Genomic DNA, 8,363 nt, shown 5'->3' on the forward strand with positions numbered 1-8,363 from the left:
TTCACAGACGTTGATGATACCTTACTATTAATTAGAGGCAATGATGATGATAAAACAATTGTCAACACGTCCAATGGCCTACATAGTAAAATCGAATTCATATGTGAGGTGCAGTGAAATAGACCAGCTCGCATTTTAGATCTGAACGTAACTATTTTAAATGAGAAGGGTGCTTTTGGGGGTTTACAGAAAAAAGACCTGTACAAACAGTATAAATTGCAACTCATACACTCCACTCAGCACAAGATAGCATAATTTAATTTCTCCATCAATCGGTTGTTAAGAATTCCTCTTTCAAGTACACGGCATGAAGCTCAGACGAATAAAATTAAATATACTGCTAAGGTCAACAACTACCCGCATAATCACGTCTACGATATGTATAACAACATAGTGAGGAAAGGTAGAAAGAAAATAGATTCAATGTAGGTGACGATAGTAATAATAGGTACATTTCTTTACCATACTATGGTAAAATTTGTGACAGGAGGCCTCAGGTTTTAGAAAACAAAAATTAAATGTGATTTTTTCTACTATAGATGATTTCTGTAGAATTTTAAAAAATAGTGTTGAATAAAGATACGTGTTCCATAGGACAGGTGTCTACAGAATACACTGCTTGCTATGTAGGACAAACTGGTAAATGGCTGGTTGCCTGTTTCAGCGAACATGTTGTATTAGATTGTAAAAACGCGGCAGAAAAATCTAACTTCACTGCGTACCTTCTGAAAAGTGGGCACAGTGCACCAGTTTCGTCCTCACATGTGAGGACTCTCCAACTATGTGAGAGGCGAGGAATGCTTGGACCTGTTGGATGCGTTTGAAATCTTCGGCCCTCAGGCATCATCTCATATGACACTGAGTAATTAGGAGACGGCCGCAAGAAGCTCCTAGTTTTGTGACAAATGACGCATTAATTTGACAATAATGACCTAGATATGAATACACTGCTTCTAAATCGCGTATGAGTACAAAGTTTCTGGAGACAAATCTTATGTACTTCCCACATTATTACACGAGGTAGTTGTTTATCAGTTTTAAGTCGATCCTGCGTAAATTATAATAGATTTGTGTACGAAACTAAAAAATCATTTTAAAGCAGAAAGATTCTTGGCGTTTCGTCATACTACTGACGGTTCGATGATTTATAGCACCGCACTTGTCTTTTCCGATCTCTTTAACTGTATATAGTATGTATCACGGCTTTAATAAAAACTGTATAAACTTAGGTATTTGAACGTGATGTTTGGTATTGTTTAAACTATGTTCAGTTGCAAAATGTGCAGCAGTATCTGACGCTACTGGTTAATTTACACAGTTGCCGCCATGTATAAATGTAAAACGTTAGTCACTGTTTTAGATAGAACCAACTTATTTGTTTTATGTACAAAAGGCTTAAAAAGTATAACATAATAAATAAAATGACAAAAGAAAGCAATTGTAAAATAGAGGTAATACATGTTGTCAATACATTATACTTGTAAGGAGGGCGCTGTAAATTGGTATGACGTGCTCTCAAACTAGCAGTGTTGTAATTGTAAATAGCGGTCTCAGTGTAAACTCAACCTTTGACATGAATTTTCCAGCTGGGATGCTATGCACATACAAGTGTTTTTTAATATTTTAACTTACATTTAATGGTATGTATTTTATGACTTACATTTAAAGCTTATGCAAGTGTACATTTAATAATGCATGCATGTTATCTAATTGTAACTGGTTCTTCAGATATTTTTTGGCACTGAAGATAGCCACTAGATATGAAGTAAACATCATTTACGACTGGCCGCTGTAAACTTTACTAGTTGAAATGAGTATAGTCGCTGGGCAATGCTGTTTCCCTATGGAATCAAAGCTGTCTACGCTTTACTGCCGAACAAAAAGTGAGAAACATGTGATCGTTTTTGAAGCAATTAAATCCAAGTTGCGTGAATGGTGCCTTGCGGCTCACATGATGGATTTAGAAATTGCTATCTTCCAATCAGCAAAAAGTTTCCTGGAACAGAGCTTGCGGGTTGCGATTATCATTTTAATTAGTTTTTCTGGAAACAAGATCAGCACTGTAGCCTTGTTCCTGCCTTTGAGAAAAATTGAGAGGTTTGCCATCACATGATAACGTCTTCAGCTCTAGCACATCTTCCCCAGAAAATGGTGCATGATGTTTGGCTGGGGGTATTCAGTAGAGCACACCTTAAACCCAAGCTTCAGGACTTCTACGACTATTTTAGGGGCCAGCCAAGAAATATGTGCAACTGCAGTGTAAGGCGCCTTCGCACTAACAACGTCTCTGAGGGACGGAACCGAAGAATAAACACACTAATATCAAAAGTTCATCCAAATGTTTAATCTTAGTAAAAAGTCTTCGAGAAGACGCAGAGTGCCACGTCCATCAGCTTGGGCGATTAATTTTAAATATCAATGGTAAAAATAAATAAAGAAATCAGCAATTAAAACTGACGAGACTATTGCCAAGACTTTAAAAACACTCTGAATTGGCGTTAACAGAAGATCGTTTCTTGTTTGTGTGTCCTGGCACACAGATTACAGTGATGAAGAAATTTACACAGTCACTGGAAATCAAGTATTTACTGAAAAGAATTTAATACATGTCATACTACGCGGGTGAGTAAAATGAAAACCTTAAATATTTTTTAAATATTATTTATTGTGCAGGAGTGGTACAAAGCTGTATCACTTTTCAATTTAATCTCCCCCACATTCGATGCAAGTTCTCCAGCGCCTACAAAGTGCATAAAGTCCTTTAGCAAAAAATTCTTTTAGTAGTCCGCGCAACCACTCATGCACCGTGTGGGGTACCTCTTCATCAGAACGGAACTTCTTTTCTCCCATTGCGTCTTTGAGCGGTCCAAACATATGGAAATCACTTGGGGCAAGGTCTGGTGTGTATGGTGGATGAGGAAGACACCCAAAATGCAGGCCTGTGATTGTTGCAACTGTTGCACGGGCAGTGTGAGGCCTTGCATTGTCATGTTGCAGAAGGACACCTGCTGAAAGCAATCCACGTCGCTTTGATTTGATTGCGCGCCGCAGATGATTTTTTAGGAGATCTGTGTATGATGCACTGGTGACAGTGGTTCCTCTAGGCACGTAATGCTCCAAAATGACGCATTTTTCGTCTCAAAAGAGAGTCAGCATAACGTTCCCTGCTTACGGTTCTGTTCGAAATTTCTTTGGCTTTGGTGATGAGGAATGGCGCCATTCCTTGCTCGCTCTCCTCCTTTCCGGTTGGTGGAAGTGAACCAAGGTTTCGTCCCCAGTAACGATTCTTGCAAGGAAGCCATCACGTTCTCGTTCAAAGCGCGGAAGAAGTTCTCCGCAAGAATCAACACGTCGTTCTCTCATTTCAGGAGGCAGCTGCCGTGGCACCCATCTTGTAGACACTTTGTGAAACTGAAGCACATCATGCACAATGCGGTGTGCTGACCCATGACTAACCTGCAAACATGCTGCAATGTCATTCAGTGTCACTCTGTGGTTTTCCTTCACTATGGCTTCAACTGCTGCAATGTTCTGTGGTGTCACAACTCGTTGTGCCTGACCCAGACGAGGAGCATCTTCCACTGAAGTCACACCATTTGCGAACTTCGTACTCCATTCGTAGACTTGCTGCTGTAACAAACGTGCATCACCGAACGAACCTTCATTCGTCGATGAATTTCAATAGGTTTCACACCTTCACTACGCAAAAACCGAATAACAGAACGCTGTTCTTCCGTGGTGCAAGTCGCAAGTGGGGCGGCCATCTTTATACTGATACTGCGACGGTATGTGTGCATCTGCACTATGCTGCCACCTACAGGCCATTCTGCACGGTGTTTGTATCACGCTTACCAACTTACAGGATAACGGCGCTAAATTTCGATTCGTTATTACAAATTTAAGGTTTTGGTTTGACTCACCCTCGTAATTGGAAAGACAAATACCTCCTCGTAGCGTTCCCTGTAAACGACAGAAAGTCGGCTGAATGTCTCTTCAAATTGGAAAAATACATTATTTTGTCCATGTTGGGTGTTAGAACTGTTGATATAATGAGAGATTCCGAAAGCAAGAATTTATGCAAAACTAATATCCTTATACACTGCGGTGACAAAAGTCGTCGGGTGACGGTATGCACGTATACAGATGGCAGTAGTTCTCGCGTAGACGATGTGAAGATGACAGTGCACTGGCGGAGCTGTCATTTGTACTCAGGCCATTCATGTGATTAGGTTTCCCACCTGGTTATGCCCGCACAGAGGGAATTAACAGACTTCGAACGCGGAAGGAGCTAGACGCGTGGGGCATTCTGTTTCGGAAATCATTAGGGAATTCAGTATTCTGAGATCCACAGTGTCAAGAGCGTGCCGATAATACGAATTTTCAAGCATTACAACGCGGAAACGCAGTGGCCGACGACCTTCACATAACGATCGAGAGCAGCAGCGTTTGTGTAGAGTTGTCAGTGCAAAAAGACAAGCAACACCGCGTGATAGAACCATAGAAATCAAGGTAAGATGTAGGACGAACGTATCTGTTAGGACAGAGCGACTGAATGTGGCGACAACGGGCTATGGCAGCAGATGACCGTCGTTTGATCAGATGAGTCCCGATTTCAATTGGTAAGAATTGACGGTAGGGTCCCAGTGTGACGCCGACCCCACAGACCCATGGGCAAAGGTAGTCAAGAAGGCACTCTGCAAACTCGTGAAAGCTCCGTAACAGCCGGCCGCGGTGGTCTAGTGGTTCAGGTGCTCAGTCCGGAACCGTGCAACTGCTAAGGTCGCAGGTTCGAATCCTGCCTCGGGCATGAATGTGTGTGATGTCCTTAGGTTAGTTAGGTTTAAGTAGTTCTAAGTTCTAGGGGACTGATGACCACAGATAGTGCTCAGAACCATTTGAACCATTTTTTAGCTCAGTATCTGTGTGGAAGGGGTTACATAGAACTAGCTGGATCTTCGGTTACGTTCGGATACTTGGAGACCATTTTCAGCCTTTCTTATTCCCAAACTACGATGGAATTTTTGTGGATGACACGCACCATGTCACTGGACCACAATTCTTGGCAATTGGTTTGAAGAACATTCTGAACGATTGGAGCAATTGATTTGGCCACGCGGATCGCCCGACGTGAATACCATCGAACATTTCCTGGACATAATCGAGAGGTCAATTCGTGTAAGAAAATCATGCACCGGCTACACTTCGCAGTTATGGACGGCTATAGAGGTGAGCCGATGTCAGGTCGAGCTGCTGCTCTACACTGGCAAAAGGGTTCCGACATTATATCAGGAGCTATCCCATGTCTTTCGTCACCTCTGTGTGTAAATGTTCATATGTAACCGCCGTCTGAAGTGGGGCTGAAAAAGTTATGTTTAAGTTTCACCATACATTAAAACTAATTCCAAGTAAAATTTGTCGTAGGCTAGCACACTATGCTCAAAGGACACAAACTCGTAGCATGGCCGTACTCGCCTGTTGCTATCTGAAAAGCCCCAGGCTCCAAGCAAAAGTCTCTTCTTGCAAGTGTCACTCCGTGCAAGTCAGTTGCTCCAACCGCCTCTCAAACGTCCATTGCTCAGAGCGGCACGTAAAGCTGCACCTTTTCAGTGGTCCAGACAACATATAAACTTGACAGTAGCTGACTATAAGCGTGTAGTTTGTGGACTGAGGGGTTTAATTGACACAGCGTGAAGCATAAGTTGTATTTTTTGCACCATGACTTCGGATCATTCATTGTAGTCGCCGTGAACGTGAATGAACCAGGATTTTAATTTCAGCTTCACGCTTTTCCAACGTCTTCATCATGGATATGCTGTGGATACACGCATATTCCGAGGTGACAACAGCCGTATTCACAGGGCAACACTCATACGTTCCTAGTTTGACGAACACTCGGGAACGCTGTGCAACTCACTTGGTCCGCCAAATTATCCGCCCGAACTATTCGAAACAGCTGGTGAAACGTAACAGTCAGCATTCAAGCAATTTGGTAGGTTGACCGGATCTAATACAAGAGGCGCTCAATAAGTAATGCAACACTTTTTTTCTGAAACTAGATTGTTTTTATTCAGGAGTCCAACACATCAATTATTCCCCGTTCTTTTGGCTATAAAACCTTACTTTTCAGTTTAACCTTCTTTCAGAGCGACGACCTTACGCCACCTTACTGGGAGGGCGTGTATGCCCGCATGGTACTATTCTGCTGGTGGATCTCGGAGCCAACGTCTTGCTGCATAAACAACCTCCCCATTACCAGCTTACTGCTTCCCGTGGAGTGCATCCTTCCTTGGGCCAGACTGATAGAGTGCGAAATCCAGGATGTAGGATTCATGAGGAATAACAGTCCAACGAAGTTTTGTGAGCTCCTCTTGGGCGCCCAGACTAGTGTGGGGTCTTGCAAAGTCAAGGAGAAGAGCAAGTTCGTTTGCATTTTTGTGGCGACAAACACGCTGAAGTCGTTTCTTTCCTAAAGATAGCACAGTAAACTTCAGATTTGATTCTTGCGCCATGAGGTAGGACATCAAACAAAATGACCCCTTCAGACTCCCAGAAGACAGTCGCCATAACTTTGCCAGCTGAGAGTGCGGCCTTGAACTTTTTTTTTCGGGTGAGAGGTGGTGGAGCTACTCCATGGATTGCCGTTTTGTTTCCAGTTAGAAGTGATGAACTCATTCATCTTTGCCTCTGACGATGTTCGACTATCACATTCAGCCTCGTGACACGTAAGCAATTCCGCACACAGGGTCCTTCGCTGCTCTTAGGCGGTGACGAACCCAGTGGTCAAACACTTTCGAGTATCCCAACTGGTGGACGAGTGTGTCAGCACTACCAATGTAGACGTTCAGTTGAGCAGCGAGGTGTTTGACTGGGATCCCTCGATCGCCTCGAATCCAACAGTGCAGCCGGCCGGCACGCGGGACAGGTTTGCGTGACCTTGTTGCGATGACGACAGACGAGCCGCACGACGATTCACCGTGCTTTTGTGGACTTCCAGATCTCCGTAGACATTGTGCAACTACCTATGAATATCGACGATACTCTGGTTTTCCGCCAAAAGGAACTCAGTGACAGCTCAATGACAGCTCTCTGCTTGGAACACACCTCCGTTACAGACGATATTTTGAAGACTACGCATAGCACCGCCACCTATCGTAACTTCATGTAACTATAGGAGCTGTAGCGGGAATATTTCGTGATGTCCCACAATAAATCCTGCATTTTTTCAACCGAAATTGGAGGAGAAAAAAAATTATCGTATTACTTAATGAACGCCCCTCGTTCTTATTGGGCTGCTCCAGCTGGATGTGGTGTATGTGAGGCAACTTGTGGATTCTCTTCCTCGCCGCACTGAGGTGAATATCGAGGTCAACGATGGTGTTTACCGTATTCGTGTGATGTCCTCTGGGGATGACTAATTTTTGTTCATGGTGTCCACATAAATACGCCTCGAACCTTGTCTTTTATTTCGTCACTAGTGTCTTACTCCCGTACCTTGCTCTTACCGGGTGCCTATGCTACCAGACTGCCCATTCTTATACTGATAAAGATAAAATCTTTAATAGTGCAAGTGACGAGTCCCCTATTTCGTGTAAAAGTGAAGCACACCTCGTGACATAAGTAAATGTTCTATCCCCTTCCATTCCTTGAAATTTCAAAACACTTCATTATTAAATGATTCTGCAACAACGGGATTTCTAATGTAGTTTGGTCCTTACCCTATCTAAAAAGTAATACGACAGGCGCAATTTAATGCAACGTCGATATCCGCGTCATTAGTGACAAAGCAGTATCTCAGATGGAGAGAGATGGGGAAGAAACCAGCCAGGACCAAGTTGCAGGAATCATCTCGGCAGTCACCTTGTAAGTAGGCTGTTGAGGTTTCTATGTTGGTAATGCCACGTAGTGCTCTGTATGAAATTCACTGACTGCGCTGTGTGCAGTCTGTGGCTGGTTGGACTCATTGCTGGAATATTCGCTTGTGTAGTGTTGGGCAGTTGGATGTGAACAGCGCGTAACGGTGTGCAATTGGAGGTGGGCCACCAGCAGTGGTGGATTTGGGGAGAGAGATGCCATAGTTCTGAGCGGACGATCTGGACGTGTGTCCATCAGAAAAAAGAAATTTGTTTACTTGGATGTCACAAAATTATATAGACATAATGACTTTTGAACATTATTAAGGTAAATACATTGTTCTCTATGAAAATCTTCCATTTGCTAATTATGCCTATCAGTAGTTAGTGCCTTCAGTAGTTAGAACTTTTTATTTAGCTGGCATTATTGGCGCTCGCTGTATTGCAGTAGTTCGAGTAACGAAGATTTTTGTGAGGTGAGTGATTCATGAAAGGTATAGTTTATTGTTAGTC

This window comes from Schistocerca cancellata, chromosome 2 (genome assembly GCF_023864275.1).
Source record: "Schistocerca cancellata isolate TAMUIC-IGC-003103 chromosome 2, iqSchCanc2.1, whole genome shotgun sequence".
Lineage (NCBI taxonomy): Eukaryota > Metazoa > Arthropoda > Insecta > Orthoptera > Acrididae > Schistocerca > Schistocerca cancellata.